We start from the raw sequence: 22,376 nt of genomic DNA, 5'->3' as shown, positions 1-22,376 counted from the left end.
GAAGAAGAAGAAGAAGAAGAAGAAGAAGAAGAAGAAGAAGAAGAAGAGGAGGAGGAGGAGGAGGAAGAAGAAGATACAACCTCTTCTTTATCTCAGAGGCAGAGATAATCTCCCTTGTGTCTCTTCTTACTCATGAATGAATCCCATTCATTCGGGCTCCACCTTCATGACCTAATTATCTCCCAAAGACTTTGCCTGCAAATACAATCACATTGGGACTAGGGTTTCAACATATGATTTTGAGAGACACAAATGTTCAGTCCATAGCAACCCACAACTAAATTTCAAGACCTTCAAAGACAGAAATTGTTCCTTTTACTGCTTTGGGATTTTCAGTGCCTATGGCCATCCTGGGCACAGGGTGGGTACTTAATAAATACTTCTCTCATCCACTAAACGTTTTTGGAGCATAACCTAAAAAAGACTATTTTCAGTTATGCAACATCAACTCACCACATGGCAACTCTTTTCACCCACACTCTGCTGGTTGGAACAGTTAGAGTTAGGGAGAGCTATAAGAGAGTGAGAGATTTCTAAAACTGTGCAGGAGGGAACAGGTTAGAGCCCCAGTGATGCTACACTGAAATAATAAGAGATGCTTTGGCAGAAGCTATAGGGAACTGTTAGTAAAAACAAAACAAAACAAAAACAAACAAACAAAACCTAAACCCTCTCTCTTACATTGTCATTACTTTCATTTTTACCTTACATATTGTCTGCAGCCTCACCTCTTCTTCTCTAGTAGACATATCTTGTTTGCCCAGCAGCACCCTTTTCTCTGTGGAACCTAAGCTCCCCTCTCCAGGTGGTCTCAATGGGGCTGTCAATGACATCTCCTCATTGCAGAAAGGTGCACTTGACCTATGACCATCAATCCCCCAGCAGGGCAAATTGGTGGCATGAAGCAGGGCCGATTACCTTCTTTCATGAGTTTTGCCAGGCCACCCGGCCACAGAGGATCTCTCCTTGAATGATAAATTGCAAGAATAGGCTTAAAGATGTCCTTATCTATCTTCCCCACCATATCCAAAGACTGCCTTCAGAATGAAGCCCTCATGCAGAGAAGGCTGAGTTGAAAGATGGGAAGAGAGATAGGTCCTGGTAGCTTTGGAGCTCCTACCTCATTCTGTGCTCAAGGCAGCACCACCCCTAGACTTCCCAGTTACATGGGCTAGAATTGCCCTTTCTTCTTGCTCTATTTGGAGCTGGAGTTCTGTTGCAACTCAAATAATTCCTCGACAAAAACCCTTCCTCCTTTTGCCACCCTTCCCTACCTGATTATTATTACCTGTCTCTCCTGGTTTCCTTCCCACCTCTGCTAGCACCTCTTCTAGCAGAGAAACTTCTCTAAGGGTAGAATTACATTTCATACCTATTTTAGGACCCAGCAGCATCTATAATAATGCTAGGCACACTCTGGTCAGTGCTGCTAAATGCAGACATTCCTCTTTATCTAGATCTGACATATTCTAGTTCGTATTAGAGTGAATTCTCCATGACGTGCCTCGGGGAAGATGTTTTCATCCCTGCGGCTGGGCATTAAGGGGAGTCCTTTTTTTCTCTGAAGTCCTTATGAATTACATGGAAAATTCCCTTAATTTGGAAACTTACAAACATTTTTATAATATCTAGATTTATTACAGGACAAACTTTATTGCCTTGGGAAAATTTATAAAATGAATCCACAGTAATTTATAGTTGATTTGCAATCCACAAATTAGAAATTACTACCCAAAATGCATTTTTAAATAAATTTTGTATTAATCTTTAGGATGAGAGAAATAACAGAAAACCCAACAATGTCAGCAACATTGTTGCTGACAATTAATATTTTTGAGTGTTTGTATGTCCTGCACACGTTCTTATTGGATTTATATGGATTAATTTAATCCTCACACTGAACTTATAAGATAGAATTTATTATTATCTTCATATTATGAATGATAAAACTTGGGCCCAAGGAAGTTAAATAGTCTGCAGTAGTCACACAGAAGTAAGCAGGTACCAGCCCACTACCCTACTATCTTCAAACATGTACTATCAGAAGGAAATATCTTCCAAAAATGGTTTAGAGGCCAAATTTTTTTCTTCAAGTACTGTCATTGGGGTAGAATATGCATTTAAAAAATCAACATGGGATTTATAGAACAGAGTTGAATATAATCCTTGGTAATTCTGCATGTATTACGAGTCAAGCTAGAATGCTCTATTAGGCACATATCCTCTCCTCTTGGTTTTTTCTACACTTATAACAATGATAGAAAATGACATCCAAAGTAGGTAGGGAGTCATGGCAACCTTAATTCAGTCACTTGATCCTGAGAACTGACATGTTTTCGGCCTGGTTTTTAGGAGTGTATGAAGACGAGTTAGGCAAGCAGCAGGGAAATCTATGTTCTCACCTCACCTGAAACTTTGGGCTGCGCCTGCGTAGATGCAGACTACCAAGATTTCAGGAGAACAACTTCTTTCTTGACTCATACAAATGGGTCTTGACTTTCAATGACAAGGGGTTAATTTAGACAGACATCAGAAACCAATTCAGGCCCCAAGTCAGAGAGAGAGCCAGAAAAGACTTCAGAACCAGCAGCTTCTCCTGCAGAAGGCTGTGGTCTGCGTTCCACTCATCTGTTCATTTTCCTGGTATGTTTTACACTTCTTAATTTGCCCCCATCCCCAAATAGCCTATAGAGCAGATAAGAGCATTTTAAATACATATTTCCTTAAACTTTTTAATAAGAAAGAATACGTGACTTCTCTGCCCCTAAAAGACTTTTCAAAATCTGAAGGCTTTGAAGATTCAGAGAAATAGCAAGGCAGAGGCGATCAGGAGAGAGTGGGCAGACTTCTCCACTCTCCTCCTCACCACTTCCCTCAGACATCTCAGCTTATATATACAGATATTAATGAAGTGTGCAAGATAGAGTTCCTGAAAGGGGCCTTGGAGAGGAGTAGGTTCTGAGGAATGGCATCAGAAAAGGAAGGAGGAGGTAGCAATGTCAGTGAAATACCCACCCAGGTGCATCTGTGGTGAAAATGTATGCGTTTCATTCATAGATTATGTCTCCTAATGAACTGCCAATTTAGGAATTTTGTTTCTGTTTTTGTGTGTATCTTTCTGATACCCTAAGGTTTGGGAGGAATGGAGAATACATTGTCAGAAAAGAAGCAATACTATTAGGATAATCGAGGTTACATCTAGCCAGAGGATGGAGCAAAGCAACTTTTTATTTTTCCTCTTAGATTATCCATCACTCCATACTGAAGCCATCTTAGTTCAGTGTCAAGGATTTTCTCCTTTTCTGTCTCCCTCTCCCTTATTCACCTCCCCTGATAATCCAGGCTAACTTTTCACCCCTCTACTTTCACCCCAAGGTATTGGATTTTGTTTTTTTTTTAATTTAATTTTATTATGTTATGTTAATCACCGTACATTACATCATTAGTTTTTGATGTAGTGTTCCATGATTCATTGTTTGTGCATAACACCCAGTGCTCCATGCAGAACGTGCCCTCTTTAATACCCATCACCAGGCTAACCTATCCCCCCACCCCTCTCCCCTCTAGAACCCTCAGTTTGTTTCTCAGAGTCCATAGTCTCTCATGGTTCTCTCCCCCTCCGATTCCCCCCCTTCATTTTTCCCTTCCTACTATCTTCTTTTTTTTAACATATAATGTATGATTTGTTTCAGAGGTACAGGTTTGTGATTCAACAGTCCTACACAATTCACAGCACTCACCATAGCACATACCCTCCCCAGTGTCTATCACCCAGCCACCCCATCCCTCCCACCCCCCACCACTCCAGCAATCCTCAGTTTGTTTCATGAGATTAAGAATTCCTCATATCAGTGAGATCATATGATACATGTCTTTCTCTGATTGACTTATTTTGCTCAGCATAATATCCTCCAGTTCCATCCACGTCATTGCAAATGGCAAGATTTCATTCCTTTTGATGGCTGCATAATATTCCATTGTATATATATATATCACATCTTATTTATCCATTCATCTGTCCATGGACATCTTAGCTCTTTCCACAGTTTAGCTATTGTGGACATTGCTGCTATAAACATCGGGGTCCACGTACCCCTTCAGATCCATACATTTGTATCTTTGGGGTAAATACCCAGTAATGCAATTGCTGGATTGTATGGTAGCTCTATTTTCAACTTTTTGAGGAACCTCCATACTGTTTTCCAGAGTGGCTGCACCAGCTTGCATTCCCACCAACAGTGTAGGAGGGTTCCCCTTTCTCCGCATCCCCGCCAACATCTGTTGTTTCCTGACTTGTTAATTTTAGCCATTCTGACTGGTGTGAGGTGGTATCTCATTGAGGTTTTGATTTGGATTTCCCTGATGCCGAGCAATACTGAGCACTTTTTCATATGTCTGTTGGCCATTTGGATGTCTTCTTTGGAAAAATGTCTGTTCATGTCTTCTGCCCATTTCTTGATTGGATTCTTTGTTCTTTGGGTGTTGAGTTTGATGAGTTCTTTATAGATTTTGGATACTAGCCCTTTATCTGATACGTCATTTGCAAATATCTTCTCCCATTCTGTCGGTTGTCTTTTGGTTTTGTTGACTGTTTCCTTTGCTTTGCAAAAGCTTTTTATCTTGATGAAGTCCCAATAGTTCATTTTTGCCCTTGCTCCCCTTGCCTTTGGCGATCTTTCTAGGAAGAAGTTGCTGCGGCTGAGGTCGAAGAGGTTGCTGCCTGTGTTCTCCTTTAGGATTTTGATGGACTCCTGTCTCACATTGAGGTCTTTCAACCATTTGGAGTCTATTTTTGTGTGTGGTGTAAGGAAGTGGTCCAGTTTCATTCTTCTGCATGTGGCTATCCAATTTTCCCAACACCATTTGTTGAAGAGACTGTCTTTTTTCCATTGGACATTCTTTCCTGCTTTGTCGAAGATTAGTTGACCATAGAGTTGAGGGTCCATTTCTGGGCTCTCTATTCTGTTCCACTGATCTATGTGTCTGTTTTTGTGCCAGCACCATACTGTCTTGATGATGACAGCTTTGTAATAGGGCTTGAAGTCCGTAATTGTGAAGGTATTGGATTTCAGCTATGTTGTGTCATTTGGATTCCCCACCTCTTTCTCATGAAGCTGGTGAGACTGAGTGCAGGTGGGAGGGCTTTAAATTCTTCAGGTACTTCGCAGTAATATTTACAAGGTAAACACACCCCATCTCTTATAATATGACCACTTCTCTCAGCATAATGCTAGGGTATTATTATCATATAGTTCTTTTACTCCGCTGTGCAGATATCTACTTCTACTGCTCTGAACTGACATGGGCAGCACTCAGAGAGACAGGTGAGCCAGATCTTCCCTCTGCCCCACAATGAAGAGAGTTCAGGAGTAGGAGGAGAGCTCTTCCTATCTGGTGCAGCCTTTGAAGTCTGGCACAGGGGTTTTGCTAAAGCTCACCAAACAGGGGATACTTTTCACAAAAGCTAGAAAATGCAGGTTGCAAAGTTTTTCCAGGCTGCTAATGCAAAGAAGACGTGGAACACACTAGTTAGGCAAAACAGACCGTCTGGTCAAGATGGCAGAAAAACTGAATTGGGGCGGTGATTGGCAGTTCTAATAGCCAGTGATGGAGGCCATGGACAATTCCTTTTTTCCAGGGTTCTAGCCTTTCCTGCTCAGAGGTTTTCCTGCCTTTCACTGTTGACCACTTTTATAAATCCCTATGCTCAGTACATGTTAACATCCTCACCTGTGGAAGGTAATCTTTGTAAATTTGAAGGCTGCTTGTATTAATGGTAGTTATGCCAAGTATGGAACACATAAACAAGCACAAGTGGTAATAGAACACTCTTTAAAAGGTTAGTTCCTAAATATTCTATGTTTTTTTCTAAGACCTATAATTGCATTATCTATGCTTTCTTTAGGAGATCGCTTCAGAAATAAATGTGTCTTTAAAATACTATATCTGAAGCTGGAATCATGCTCTCCCTCCCCTCTCTCCTGAGTCCCAGGAGGCTGAGGCAATATCAGTAATGGAGACACTCAGATATGGGCAAGATACACATTGAACAAGTCCCATGAAGGAAAGCTTGTTTGCTGTGTCCCTATGCTCTTCAAAGTCAACCAGGATGATGGCAAAGGGCAACTGTCTTACAACCCCTTACTTTAGTGCAGAAAAAGGCCTTCAGTGGTCAGAATTACTCACTTTACACAAGGTAATTGTCAAAACATTTCTGAATACCATAATTCACCATGATAGAGACAGTGTTATTAGAGAAAATAAAATTATTAAGCTACAATAAGAGGTCAGGCTGCCCAGTATTAAACATGTCATAAGAATGCAGATGTTGTAGTTACCTGAACTTCCTGTTTCAAATAAAAATCAAGTATAAGCTTTTTCTGTTACATGAATAATCATGTAATCTTCTAAAGGTGGCTTTTACAACATGAAAGATTCAACATTTTCTAGTACGTATTAGGAACATTCTTAAATTGAATCTTTCCTTTTATCTACTCTTTCTGAAAGCTGCTTCTTTGGGGACAGATGAGCGTAGTAGGCAGGTATTGGTTGACTGCTGCTTTATAGAAAACATTCAATTTGCTAAGCACTTGTCAATAAGCATCTCTTCACCACCTACTATGTGCTGAGCACAGTGAGTAAGACAAAATGAGTCAAAGATCGAGAATATGCCTTTCAGAAGAATATACACTTGTTAGGAAAACAGCAAATGCTAAAACAAAAAAACAAAAAAAAAGTAAGACAAGACAGAATATGGAATAGAAATACTAAATGCCATGGGAGAGATTGCAATCAAGAGACAAGGAATGTTAGGAGAGGCCTGGAGCTTGGCAAGAAGGTAGAGAAACCATTCTGAGCAAAATGCCAGAAGGCAAAAAAGCAAGGCAAGTATAGGACAGGATGAAGAGCCTCAGGAAATAAGGTTATTCCCATGAGGAAAGGTCAGATGATAAGAAAGTTTCGATTTCAGGGGCTCCTGGATGGCTCAGTCAGTTAAGTGTCTAACTTCAGCTCAGGTCATGATTTCACGGTCCTGAGATCGAACCCCACACTGCTTCGGGCTCCATGCTCAATGAGGAGTCTGCTTGTCCCTTTCACTCTGCCCCTGTCCCCACTTGTGCGCACTTTCTCTCTCTCTCTCAAATAAATAAATAAAATCTTTAAAAAGAAAAAGTTTCGATTCCATCAAAAGGGTTTTTTCAGTTGATCTCATAAACAATGGAGTCACGGTAGTAAAAAGGAACCATGCAAGTGGGCGGCGGGGGCACATAGAATACACTCAGAGATTAAACATCAGCAAACATGAACATTAGAGCAGGGCTTTTGCAGTAATACACCCATTACATGAGCAGAGTCTATGGTAGAGTCCATGGGCTAGAAAGAAAAACCCAAACTGGACTGATTGATGACAAGATTGAAAGAAAATAAAATGCTGAAGATCAGGCCCTAGGACGGGGCCTGATAGAGTTAAACAGTGGTTATTCAGTGCGTGGTGTCTGAATAGGTAGCTAATAAGTAAATCTCAGATTCTGAGCCTGGGCAACTGAGGCACTGATAGACAATAAATAAGAGACTGTGGTGTCACCAACACCCTCACACTGGCTCCGTGGAGACCACGCAAAATTGAAATTATGATCACTCAAGGTCAGTTCATTTAATTCAGTAAATCCAGTTTTAAAAAATCCAACTGGTTAGTTTAAGGATACATAAGAGGGACAGCTAGCTTTTCCATAGTTCCCTTCTTGCCCACTCATTTTTGATGTCGTGGAGACCTAGACCCATAAACGAAGAAGGATCGAGCCATATGAGGGCCTGTGGAATATGCTAACCTTTCCTACATTTTTTTTCTTGTACAGAAAAGATTGCTGACTAAGCTGACTATACTCTCAATGAATAAATCTTTCCGTAGGATCATTTGCCAAGTCCAAAACGAAAGAGGACTTCTCACGGAGCAACAAACAGCTTTTCCTAAACACATTGAGCCATTTCCACCAGGGCAGTTCAGCTCACCCTTCACCAGCCTGCTGAAGAGCCGTCACTCCCTCTCTTTTCCTGTTCCTGGTTTTAAATCATTTCTTTATTGTTATTCCCTTGGCTCAAAGCTCCCATAATTGCTTTTCCTCAAGCACAGAGACATGGAAAATCAGAGCAATAATAACAATGGCACAGTGCTGCTGGTGCGAAGGATGGGCAGCCCCACAATCTTATCTCGGCACGGAAGTCACAGACCGAAGCCTCCTTGCACTTCTAAGCTCTGTTTTATTTTCAAGCCTATCAACTGGCAGTGGTTCCTTGAAAAGGAGTATTTTTGCATGAAAGTCAAAACAAGCAATATTTAGTCTGAGGCTAGAAGAGATCATTAATAATTGGATGCTTCCTGCCTAGTTCCAGGTTGGTAGCGCCTCGGAGGTGTTTATTCCTGGATCCATTGTTTTTATGTAGTTACTGTATCTTCTAATTAAAACACTTCAGAAGGGGAGGATTTGAAAGCTATGAACATGCTGCCACCTTGAGGATTCTTCCTGTCCGTTTGGAGATTTACCTTTACCAAGCAAGGGTAGATTCGTGGTGGTCTCATTTTATTCTGGGAGGAAACTGAACTAACTTGTAGCTCTCCAGTTTGGGATTTTGCAGAACCTGGGGCAAGCATCCTGATGGACGATGACACTGTACGCTCTTCAGCCGTAAGTTTTCGCATCAGGTGCCACAGGCAGCGATCAGAAGCAGCCTTTCGCACTGTCCTCGCTGGTGACTGCTTAGACTCACAGGAACCTTATCATCCAACTCCCTCTTCTTGCCCCACCTCCACCTCCCACAAGCAGTATAAAATACTGGAGAAAATAAAAAGATAGGATTCTATTTCATTGAGGTTTAAAACAACATAAAACGAACAAATAACTTAAAATACAGATTTAATTATAGAAAAAAACTACAAAACCCTCACCTCTCCAACCCTCCCAAATGCTGTCAATTCTTTCCGCATTAATGCCTTAACGATGACAATGGTGCCCTAAAAATGCTCTGCTCAGAAAATAGAGGAGTTAGGGATGGATGGGATCCCACTCCTAAATTTATAATAAGGGGCAGGGTGGCTGCCAAGTTCATTACCTTCTCCAAATGAAGAGACAATGAAGTGTGTTACCAACGGTATCCTCTATCAACCAGTCCCCATTTGATGCGATTTAGTTCTATGTATGTTAGATTGATGTATTCTTTAAAAAATAAACCTAAACAGTAGACTGTTCATTTGGGGGATCGTTCTGTATTTCTTGGCTTTCAGAAACGCTTCTCATTAAACCTTTAGTACATTCCGCATGAATCCTTTAGAACATGTTTACCAAGATGCCTGCTTCCAGCATGCTGAGGAAGAGAAGACTTGAACTTCTATTGAACCTGAGGCGCAGGCACAATTCCGGGGCAAAAGTGGTTCTATTTCCCCATTAAAAAGCTTTCATTTGTAAGCCACAGATGAAATTTCATCTGCTTTGCATCAGTCTAGTTTTAACTTGAGAGAACTTGGCACCATAAGCCTAAACCCCATTATTGGTGTTCCCCTTCTGAGGGGAAATAATACATTTACGGCTTGGTTTTTGTTTATTTTGTTTTTGTTTAAAAAAAAATTAAACACAGTGGTGCCCTCACATTTTTCACCTCTCATTCGAAGCTTATTATTCTGGGCTCCTCTCCACTGAGCATCCCTGGAATGACAGCCATATGTGGTTTTTTGTCCTTGTGTACATTGCCAAGCATCTTGGAGCTCTTTTGGCACCTACACACGCCCTCCTGGGTTGCTGAGTCCACTTACATACAAAACACTATTTTATACATGGGAAAATAAAATGGCCCATTTTAAGTTTTCCCTTAGAAAATATAATCATGGGACAAATAAGCTTTCTCCTTCTCCATGTTCTTATACTACAAAGGTGCTACTCAGGAGGTACTTATTAGACCCATAAAGTGCAGTTTAATGTAAGGGGCCCGGAATCATCCTGATTGGATGTTGATAGCCACGTGGGGGACTCCGTGAGGATGGATCGCTGCAGGGCACAGCCACTCAATAATAAGATTTTTGAGGACAGGAGCCGGTCTCATGCATTTGGAGAATATGTATTTCTTGGAAAAGGATACAGAAGAATGAGAGAGAAAAAGGAGAAAAGAAAGAGTGCCACTTGCTGGGAAGTGGTGGGGGGCTACCATAATCCCCGTTGCTCAGAGAGTCCCAGGCACTGAGGAGGGGCCGGCCAGTGGGGCCTGTCTTAATCCCTTGCATGGAGTGACAGCCCCCAGAATTCACCATTTCCATTTCTCCATGTACAGAATGCAGAAGGAATGGCAAAATGATTGGGCAAGCAACTGGAATAAGCCCCCATTTCATTCCGGCAGGGATTTCTTTACCTTCCTCTTTTGGCTAGGTTTTATCTTCCTGAACCAAGTTCTTGTCACTTAGCTCTTCTTAGCTTTTAACACTTGTCAATTAGCTCTTATCATCAAAATAAATACCTGATTCAACATTGATTCTTTCGGTAGAGAGAAATGGTTTGGCCATAAAGTCCTTAGCTGAAATGAATAGATTTTATCAAATAACAGAAAGAGGGCAAATCTTTGCAAAAATATAGCATAGACGTTTTTCCCTCAAATAAAATTTGAAAAGCAAAACGTTCAACTCGTTCTGCAAAGTTAAAAATAAAGGAAGGGGAAAATGCAACCACCGAACTTCTTGGCAGATGAAGTCACACGATATAATGGATAGTATGACTCACATTCCAAACTGTTATCATGTCCCAATATTAGAAGCACTTTTTAAAATACCTTAATATTTAACTCAGTGATAAACTCAATTACATGTTATTCATTCTATATCTTTTCTTCATGTGAAAACAGAAGTAAAATGTGCCTTACAGTGTAACCACGGATATGGATAGCTAGAATTATGAGAATTTCAAGATGAACAGCTCACTTAATCCTATGAATTTATGTCACTACACTTAGATTATAATAACATAATAATGGTTAGTGTAACCAGGTATTGTTAGAAGCTTTGGATCTACCATCTCATTTAGTCCTCCTAGCACTATGAGGAAGTCGCTATTATAATTCCATTTTATTCTGACACTCAACCAGAGGATACAACTTCCCAGAGTGAAACAATAGCAAATGGCAAATTAAAATTCAGACAGCTGGAGTCCAACACCAGAAACCACCCTGTGGGCAACCGCACGGTAAAGATCATCCTGTTATAATCATTCGCTTATTCTAGTTCCATTTCAAGATTCTTATTTACAGTGACTATTAACCTGAGCTCGCGTTGTCCTTGGAGGAGTGACTTTTGGCATCTACTATGCCTAAATTCACTTAGGGAAGTTCTAAAAGAATCTGCTCAGTTTTTTTTTTTTTTCCCCTAAGTTACAATGAATGAAGAAAGACTCACCTAAACCATCAAATCTATAAAATGTCAAAAGAATTTGATTTTTAAAAAAGCCATGTCTGTGAGAGACGATGGACTCTGAAAAACAAACTGGGGGTTCTGGAGGGGAGGGGGGTGGGGGAGGGGTTAGCCCAGTGATGGGTATTAAAGAGGGCACGTACTGAATGGAGCGCTGGGTGTTATGTACAAACAATGAATCATGGAACACTACATCAAAAACTAATGATGTAATGTATGGTGATTAACATAACAATAAAAAAATTTTTTTAAAAAGCCATGTCTGCAGCACAGTTTTTGGGTCTAAAAGAAGACCAAGTGAAAAAACCAGCAGTTGAACGATGTGTTCATTCTGTCACTCTGTTAAAAGCTTACAACTCAAAACCCAAAAAAAGCTTCAGGAAGAAACTAGTAAACTTGTTTGTAGTTTTATAATACTGGCAACAGCTAACAGCCTCCAGCATTAGAACTGATGCTCATTAGGAAGAGATCCCCAGAACATTGTTTTATTGGTAATGGCTGTATGTCCCTTATTATCATCACATGAAGAACAAAGGGAGCTGCATAAACCCAATGTTCTCGACTTACTCATATGGATCATCACAGCCTCCATCTACCTACGAATTTGTAACACGTGTTCCAATTAATGAGCAGCGTTGCACTGTGCCTTTTACAGATTTATCATTCACTGTAGATGTTAACTACCACAACGAAGCAAGAGAGAGGGTTGAAAGAGTTCCAAAAAATTTTTCACGGTTCACATAGCAGACAGGCATGTGCAAGGTCAATTTACAACAGAGGGCAGAGGTTGCAGTAAGAGCCTTTCCCTTCATTTTACCTAAAAAATCAGCACGGTGGAATTAGAAAGTCATTTTAATGACCTCATTAAAAACTTTACTTGGTAAATAGAGGCATACAATGTACTTTAGTTTTTTCTGTAACTAAACTAATAATAAATAAAACTCCTTAGAAATTTTGTGATGGCACAATAAAAGTCAAATTTATGAGGCTTTTTTCACCTCCAAATGATCCATCTAATGCTTTCTCCTTACCTCCCTAGGTATTAAAGGGAAGGTCTGCCGATTTTCCATGAGGAAAAAAACAAAAGGATCTTGATACTCTTCAAAAGTAAGACAACATTTAAATGCAGATTGCTCACATTGTTTTCCTTTCATATATATAAAAGCATATATATATATACATATATATATATATATATTTCCATTACACAGTGACTCCATTCCTACATTTCCTACAAAACCCAGAGAAACATCAACCCTTCCATGCTTTCTCAATATTCCTTGGCTTCAAGTGGCTTACAGTACTTTTCCTATTCCCCTAAAGCCCTTGGAGAGTTTGACAACAGTTTCACCAACTGGAATTTTAAATATCAAATTTGTGAAGATCATGATATTATTTATAGACTATGGATAAAATGTTTCTGAAACATTTTCCTACCTTTAAAATCAGATGAATGCAGTCTAATTTTAAATTATATTTGGTCAAGAGTGCTTTTGTTGCTTGGGACTTTTATTTATGGTCTAGGATGTGGCCATAGTTTGAATAAGATTCCTTGCCTATGAGGAGCTTGGCCTGATGAAAGGGATAAATCACCTCTTATTCATGATGCTGCATACAACAAGACATAAGCCACCTTCCTGCTTATTCTGGGCACTTCATTATTCCTATTGCTGTCAGCCTCCTTGGTAATCCTATTTTAGAAACCTGAACAAACTTGAAGAGTCACAGAGCACTGAGACACTCTTTTCCTGAAAGGTAGTTGGATAAGCCACCTCTTCTCTCAGACAAGTATAAGTAACTTGGCTTATTCATACACTTAACTTGGTCATTTTTAACCATTTTTAGACAAGCAAGCCCGCCTTCCTTTTCCTGGGATTTGAGGGTACATTTTCTCACATGTTTAACCTGGTTCATTCATCAAAGCGTTTTCCTTTCTAACAAAAGGCCATCACCTTGTTCCAGCTTCTTTACCCATGACCTGAGTCTTCCGTAAGGAATGATTCCTGGGCTGTTCAAAGGGGCGGTCTGTCTCACACATCATCGCGAAGAACTCTTCTAACTGGAAGCTATCTTTGAAATCCTCATTCTAAAAGAACTGTATTTTAGAAAATAGCCAACAGTAATTTTCACTACTATGTTTTACTACTAAGAAGTCTTCCAGCCTATATGATAAAAACAAAGAGAGAACAACTTCCTCCCGTCCGAAGACACAGGTTAGCCATGATGGTGAGAGGCAGTGGGCTAAGGCAGAAAGAGCCCCTGAGTAGGACACTGGCTGCCTCCTAGACTCGGTGACCTTGCGCAAGCATTGAACTGCTCTGGGCCTCGGTTTCCTCTTCTAAAAAAAATGAGGATCTATGCTAGGTGAACCCTAAAACTCTGTCCAGTCTGATCTATGAATATGCTAGCTTTATAAACACGACAGAAGGCACAAGCTTTGATATTTGACAGTCTCTCATGCACACGTCCTTATTTCACGTCTTTATTCCCCAGTAACTCCTCTCCTGTACTTCTTGTCTGGTAACCAGACCATGCAGGTAAATCCAATTAGGGGCAGGCCTTCTCTTTGGGCACCAGCAGAGTAACCAACTGCTGATCATTAGAGACCCTCCACATCTAGCTAGTTCTACAAAAACTAATTAGAGCGCTTACATCAGGATTTTTAACAAAAAGATGTTGTCTTTGAATAAGCCCAAAGTGATATGGACAAAATGATAAGCAGCTTTATTAGACACTGAATAAAACACTAAACAAATCACAGTACCTGTAAGTAAGCCAGCAGTTGGCAGCCACACTTTTTTTCCCCATACATCCTTCCCATCTTCTTCATGAGAACCTCATGAGTTGTATCGCAGGCTGGGTCTCCAAGACACTGGCCGTCTGTGATGCTAGGAATGCCAAGGACACAGCAGAGCCTAGCTCCACAGAGATTTCTCAGTTCCCAAACTGCATGATTATTGTTGGAGGTATTTGTGGAAAATTCTTCTAACTTTGTTCTTCTGCCTCTTCCTTCTACCCTGTTTATATGGTGCTGGCTCCTGTTTTATCTCCCCCTCTGGACTCCGGCTTTCTGAGACAGCCTTCCCCACGCTCTACATGACCCTTCCCTGGGCAGTGTGGCTGCTTCGGCTCTCTGCCTACACTCTTCTCCAATATGGGTGGCCAATCATCTATAAAACGAGAAGCTACACTAGGTAATCAATAAAACCCAACCAGCCTGCTTACATGGGTAGCCATTTGGAGTCGTCTACAAAGATTCTTCCATCCTTGGTTCTTGGAACGTACTCAAGAGGAGAGGCCACTCACCACTCAGATTTTTCTTCATTTTAAAGCATTCCCAGACCTTATCAAATTCCATGAGCTCTTAACCCCTTCCTTACCAGTATATTTATATATAATAAAATAATAAAATAAAATTATATATAAATATAATTTTTATGTAATAACTATAAGCAATGTTTCTATGTGCCAGAAACTATACTGAGTGCTTTTATTCATCCTCACAACCACTCTTTGAGGAAAGTATCATTATTATACCCATTTCACAGATGGGGAAAATGTGGCTCAGATTGGTTAAGTAATTTGCCCAACATCACATAGTAGGAAATAGCAAAGCTGGGCTTTGAAATCAGGCAACCTAGCCTTAGGACCTACACCCTAAAACTCTTTGCACTCTCCTGCCTCTCCACATGGGTTTCAGATGCACAACAATTTGGTTGGAATCATGTGCGTATGTCATGGAGAGGGAAGGGTTGAAATGATTTAATTCCATGGAATATCAAGTAATTACCTGGACCCTCTTCCCTCTTTCAAAACAACTGCTTGTCAAAAGCCCAGCTTATTTAATTTATCGGTTCCTATAAATCTTAAGTTGGCAGATCTGCTCTTCCAAAATTATACACCCTGATTTGGGCTGGGAAACAAAGATTGTCATCTGGTTTGGGATGGGTACAGCCACTTTAAGAGGGAGCCATGTGAATAACAAGAATATAAGCAATAGAGAGAGTAGGAGGGGACTTGATCTTTTGTTATACAAAAGAAAATTGAGGCCCAGAAAAATGAGGGGACCTGTCTGGGTTCAGAAAGTCTGTTAGGGATAGAACAGAATTAGAATCACCAATTTCTATTTTAGACTTCTTTCTAGAAATGGATGGTGCTTCTTATTTGGTAAATTATCTAAAATAAATACCACAGCCTTGCTACTGTCAATGGGCTTATATTTTTGATAACATTGTGTATGTTTTCCTTTCTTTCTCCCATCAGTGTCCAAGAGAAAAGAAAATGTCAATAAGAAACTAGCAACCATAGCCACTGTACCTCTTCTCTCACCCCAATACTGAGGAAGCAGTTCCTCTACCCCTATTCTTGGGCCAGAGGGGCATGACAGAAACTGGGGTGGGGGATATGATGAAGAAAGCAAAGCCAGATTCAACACCTGTGACCTGGCCATTGTTTAATGCAGTCATATTCATGGTGCATTTCCTTAGAAATTCTCTTCAATCTTACCAGACCTTTTAAATTATTTAACCTTCCTGGAGTTGAATCAGGAGAGAAAGGTATTTTTTTTAAAATACTCCCTCTGTCCCCAAATCCTGAGTCTCAGATATGTAAATAACCTAATTCAATTATTAGACCTTCTTTCATGCCCTCTTGGAATCCTTTCCAAAGTATTTGTCAATGGAAAAGACTTTATTCAGGAAATTTAATAATTTACTCTTTTACTCAGTTTAGGTTCCCCATAACATTCAGCTTGCTTGTAGCTTTTACTTGCTATGTCACTGAATCAAGCTCTGCTTCTATCTGACCTTTCAGCTCAAACTTCAGCCCCCAAATTATTGTAGTGCACATGTCTCCATGGCCCATTTCCTGTGAGAGAGCATCTGGCCAATCAGTGAATTGATAGGCCTTGGATGATGTATCCATCCCTTGTTCAAGGGCCATAGGAATCAGAAGAGCAACAAGCCTGCCTTTCTATTACATAGTCATCAGGGGACTCTTAAAAAAACGCTAATAAATTCAGTGAAGTTCAACAAAAAGTATAAAGACATCAAGCTGAAATGAAGAAAAAGACATGGGTAGCATTAGAATGTTCAACCCCTTTTGCTGGAATAAGATCAATCCCAATCTATATAAAGCCAGATAGTCTGTTCAAAGTGTGACAGCAATTCATGCAAAGAGAAGTATTATAGAAACTCCAATTTTTTTTTACTTCATGGGATTTTACTGTGTTTAAATACAAAAAGGAAGGACAGGAAGCATTTTCTCAGTTTGAAGTTCAGAGAGAGAAAAGGACCATGTGGCTTTAGCAGTATAGAGATAGCTCCATTGCTTCCTGAGGACTGGCATTTCCCAGCTCCCATCGTGGAGGTTATAGTCTCCTCCTTTGAGTTCCTTAAGCTATTCCTGTAGTCTTTAACTTATTCCCCTTAAGTCAAGTAGTCTTGTGGAGTTCTTTTTTTTCTTTTTAACCAAACTAACTAGCAAGTCTACATGAGCATCCATATTCTAAATCTTACTTGTTTGTTTAATTGTTCTTTCACTAAAATGGTGAAACACAGGAGTCTCAACTGGAAAGAGAGTTAAATGCTTCCATAATCTGAAAGGTTGTCTGTGTGTGGAATCAGATGAATTAGCAATATGGTTAGTTGGAGTTCTGCTACCATCATGGAAGCCATTTGTTGAGCGGAAAATACCTGTAATTTCAGGCTCAGGATAACTAGTTATCATCTGGTAAAGCCGAATCTCCACAGTCAAGCTCAGAGAGCTCAGATTCAGTACCTAGGATCTTAGCACTTGATATTTCCAAATCAGAATGTATACTATCCTTTCAACATTAGGCATCATAGATATAAAAAGCGAACACACACACACACACACACACACACACACACACACAATTTAATGGGAAGCAGCACCCTACAGTGGTGAGACAAGGAATAGCCACTGTTTAAGGGAGACACCCGCATTTGTTCCCTTGGAGACAGAGGACTGGTTCTTTGTTATTTTTCCAGAGCCGGTAAGATGTGATCAATGCAGTGTTATTTTCTGTGAGAAAACATTTTTATGATGTTTTCACTTCTTGACCTCGGAACAATTGTTGGCTAAATTTCAAACTTCCAGATGAAAATGCTAACAATGAAAAAAATAGTTGTCATATTTTGCCATGTGTGTTTGTGTTTATTACAACCAAATGCATTTCAAAAAATAATGATTGAAAAAATGCTATTGCCTGAGGATTTTCCTTTTATGCTTTGGCACAGAGAACATTTTACTGTTAAATTTAATCTACTGAAAATCAAATTTAATAACTGAAAATTTAGCACAAATGTAACCATAGGCATTATAGTGATCACATTAAATAAATGAATGTAAAATACACCTCTGATATGATAAATTTGGCCACAGTTTGGCTTATAATTTATCCTGTGTATGAGGTATAAAACAGTGATCTGAAAACCTTTCCCACCTATTTCAGTCGAAGGATATCGCTGCTTCTGCTTTTTGAAGTATCAAGACCTTAATTTCTAGAATGTATTCTGTTTATGTCATGATGGGATGTTCATCTTTCCTCAACAATGCTTGATCTCTTAATACCTTCACTGACACCCTCAGTGGGCAGCCTTCCTAGACATTTCTCCATAAGTGAAGAGTTTTCAAGAGAACTTCTGCAGACTCACTGGTATCTAAAGAGTCATTTTCTCATTATTTAACTTTTTAAGGCTTCTTGCTATTGAAAAAAAACATGATTAGCAGCAGAGCTGCAAAATAATCTGTAGTTAAGAGGAATGCCTGGTCAGGATCCGCAAAGCTCAGATAGCATCTTTGAAGGGTTAACAAAGCATAAAAATAAAGACAGCCCTTAGCACAGCTGAGTGACATACAGAGTGATGCCAGACCCAGTGTTTTCAATACTTTAATATTCTTCATATCCCAGAACGCAGAGAAAGAAAGGTCCTGGATTACCCATATTCTCATATTTTCTCTATTTTTTGATGCTCTAGGGCCTCACCTGCCTTGGAGAGACCGTCTCTCAGGGGCAATTCCTAGGGACCGTAAAGGACTTGCCCGGAAGCACCCCTTTCATATGCAAACCACCCAATCTGCAGCCCAAGCTCCCTGACTACCTCCTTTACAGAATTCTCAGGTACCCAGCCACCAGCCCCGCTGCCCTGATCACCTCAGGACCAAGTATAAAACAGTTCAGGACAATCCATACACCCCAGAGCCTGCTGCAATTATTCAAACTAGCCAATCTTAAATCTGCTTGCCTTGCCTTGCCTGGCCCATTCTTTCCCACAGAAACCACAATGAAGACTTTTCCCACACTTCCCCTTGCCTTCCCTCTACCTCCTGACCAACCTGTTCTTCCCATGTGGACCTGCGTGGCATGCCTAGCTTCCAGCTTCTAAAGATCTGTGAGTATAAAAACTCCTTCCTTCACCATAGTCATTTCCATGTCTATGGGTCTTACCATAAAACAAATTAAATCAACCCCTGGGTACATTTTAAGACAGGTTTCTGATAATGTAGTGCTCTCTCATCCCCATCATTTTCATTTCCTGATACCACTTTACTCCCCAAATTATGTGAAAGTATGTTTTGTCCAGGACTGTGGGTGGATTTGAAGGCCCAGAGATGTATAAAGAGAAGATGATTACTCTCTTTGTTACTTTGTGTGTGGGTCTCATTTATGCCATTGAGAAAATTTCCCCATAAGCCCTAGTCTACATAGTGATTCTGAAACCATGCTTTCTGCGGCTTTATGAACCAAATTCAGTTTCTGACTTTGAAATTTGATTATGGCTTTGGTCTCTGTATTAGCTCCAACCATTGTTTTTATTGCACTGGCTTTTAACTGATTTTAAAGTGCTAAAAACAAATACAAAACTGATTAAACAACCAAGGCATTAATTTGGTGGTGATCAATAATCGCCACATTTACGTATTTGCCCCACGTGGCTTGATGCATTTGGTATGTTATGACATATTATATTTTGACTAAATAATTAACTTCCAGTCTGCCTGATAAATGGTTTCACTCTTCTCATAGCTTGTGCCCAATTGACTAGGCTGCTCTATTTCCTCTATTGGATTCAAAGTGCCCCAAGGCTGGGCACGTTTCATTTGCACAACTAAACACTGTTCTCCTAGGGGAACATTTAATTAAAATAGCAGTGTTTAAGAGAAATATTCCACTTCCAAGGTCCAAACCATCCTTTGCTAGTATAATTACTTTACCAAAGTCACACTGTGGCAAGATAGGGAGAAAACAGATGCAATTATGGAATCACTCTCTGAAAGCTAGAGAACAAAATCATCAGGAGGCAGCTGTCATTTTTTTGCCTTGTTTCTACTTAATAAACTCATACACCAAATATATCAACAAAACATCATCCACAGTAGATGCCCAGGTCTACTGCATTTTTTATTTTACTGACAGAAAACAGCTTTTGAATCTTGTATCCGAGTATGCTAGGTATGGGTGAGTGTGTGTAGATGTGCCTATGTGTGTGGGTGAATGCGTATGTGTGTGTGCATGTGTGTATCACGGGGGACACTATCATTAATTCAATTCCTCCTACATCCAAGGCACTTTGTTTGACCACTGTGCATTTGTTCTCTCATTTAATTCTTACAATTCTAGTAAATACTATGATTCTTACAGTTACAGCCCTATGTAGTGAATTTTCAACTTCCGGTAACGTAAAGATTAATAAGAATGGACATTTATGTTTTATACATGGGTAGAGAACTTAACTGCTGAAATGAAAAAATGTTTTAGGAACTCTACCTACGTTATAGGAAATTAATATTTCTGTGCCAGGCCCTGAGTTAAGAATTTTATGTATGTTTTCTCATTTAAGCCTTACAACAATCAGTGAAACGGGGTTTATTATTCTCTTTTTATTGTTGAGGAAAATCAGGCTCCCTAGAGGTAAAATGATTTTTTTACATTTATGTAGCTCTTTCTACTTTCCTGTATTTTTTGTTAAGGGATATCTAGATGGTGAGGTAGACAATATTTTAAGATCTTAACAGAGGTTCCTTTTCATGCTTTTTCTTGATTTGCCTGTGGCTTTCCTTTCGGTGGGTCAGTGAGACTCATGGCCTGGGGAGCGGGCAGATGTAGCTTCCCAGATCGCACAGAGAAGCCCTATGCCAGGTGCAACATGGAGCCTGAACAGGAAAAGCAATCATCCAGGCCAAGACTTCTCAAACTCACTGTGGTGAAGGCCCAGTTACTTTTTTAATAAAAATAGAATAATAAAAATGAATCACTAGGTATATAATAAAGAAAATCCAAAAACATAAAAATACAAGCCCCAAGTTTTAATTATTAAATCCAAATTTCTACAAAAGTTTCTGAATGTTTATTCTCTATGCCTGTACTGATCTCATTAAAAACTAATAACAAATAATTTAAATAGTTTATGTACTCATATCATGTCCATATACCACCCTTTTTTTAAGATTTTATTTATTTATCTGAGAGAGAGAATGAGAGAGAGAGAGAGAGCACATGAGGGGGGGAGGGTCAGAGGGAGAAGCAGACTCCCTGCTGAGCAAGGAGGCCAATGCAGGACTCGATCCTTGGGACTCCAGGATCATGACCTGAGCCGAAGGCAGTAGCTTAACCAGCTGAGCCACCCAGGTGCCCCACATACCACCCTTTTTATCCAGAGTTCTACTCACCTTAGTTTGGGGTAGGGACCAGTCGGGGGTTCCTGGTCCCCAAGGAGGCAGAGAAGTATCTAAGGGAATGATAGACTAAAGAACCCTTGTGATTGGGTCAAGAAGGACACAGAGAGTATAGATTATACAACTGGAAGTGGAAGACGAAGCAAAGGCAGAAGTCAATCCCCAAGACCTGGTGAGGTGAGTTACACCTCAGCAAAGGCCTCTGAGGGCAGGAGACCACCACAGATAAGACATGCACTCTTCAATGCACCAGCATTCCCTTAGATAAGCCTCCATAAACCCAGATTCTTTCAAGGAGAATGGAAGAAGGGGGAAAAGACTCTTGAAAGGCTGAGTAGTAAGTTTCCAAAAAAACTGAGTTTAAAACCAGAAGTGACTGAGTTACCTCAATTGGGCAAGATTCAGTTTTCTGTTGTTAAAGAGGGTATCGCACACTAAAATAAATGCAATTCCAGATATTTTGAAATTATATTTTTGAAAACTTGAGTATGTATTTTGTGAAACATCATATCTTCTACATGGAATTATTTACATTTTAACAGAAGACAATGTTCTGCTCTAGAAAAGTGAATTTTTAACAGAAGAATGTTTAGTCACAAGTCTAGAACAGACTTTTTTTTTTTTTTAATGGGAATTTTAATTTCCTAAGTCGCAATGCCACAGAGAGTCACTTACCCATATGCTCAGGCCTTTTGAGAAGTTCTGTTTTGCCCCATGGGAATCACTGGCAGATCTGTAATAATATATGACACTGTAAGGCTTTGCATTTTAGAAATCATTTAATATTCCATTTGCTTATTTGAGAATTTAGAGTGATACACAGTTAAATATCTGCGTGGTAAATAACCAGTCTAGATGACAACTGAAACTTTTGCTCTTTCAGTCAGATGTTTCACCAGTATGCAGACCATGGCGTCCATATGTCACTAAGACCTTCACTAACTTATCACAGTGTTTTCGGCTATGCCCTCCAGGCATGGATACTCACCTATTCTGTATGGCAAGGGCTCTCCAAACTTTGTAGCCACTGGCTTTGTTTTTTTGTTTTGTTTTGTTTTGTTTTTAAATAAAACTGAATAGAGGATCTTGATATATAAAAGATCTTTTTATACAGCAGAGAAAAGAGGTAAGGAATGGAATCACATCCACTAGTACCCTCCTCCTCATGTCCGTCCCTGAGCCTTGGCAAAACCCTGGGTCTCTGAAGAACAAGCTTGGAAACCACTTCAGGGGC

General features: G+C 39.9%; 1 long non-coding RNA gene across 2 annotated transcripts in view; it reads right to left on the bottom strand.

Annotated features, from left to right (window-relative positions):
• Window positions 1-22,376, bottom strand: part of LOC118001482 — a 92,872-nt gene that overhangs the window by 58,058 nt on the left and 12,438 nt on the right. For both annotated transcript variants that reach the window (XR_004676707.1, XR_004676708.1), the window contains exon 2: window positions 21,818-21,875. This is a non-coding gene — a long non-coding RNA (uncharacterized LOC118001482). The remainder of the gene's footprint in view (window positions 1-21,817; window positions 21,876-22,376) is intronic.

This window comes from Mirounga leonina, unplaced genomic scaffold, assembly GCF_011800145.1.
Source record: "Mirounga leonina isolate KUSES-001 unplaced genomic scaffold, KU_Mleo_1.0 Mir_53, whole genome shotgun sequence".
NCBI classification, from domain to species: Eukaryota; Metazoa; Chordata; class Mammalia; order Carnivora; family Phocidae; genus Mirounga; species Mirounga leonina.
Note: the sequence above shows the minus strand (reverse complement) of the source record. Positions and strands in the feature narration are given on the sequence as shown.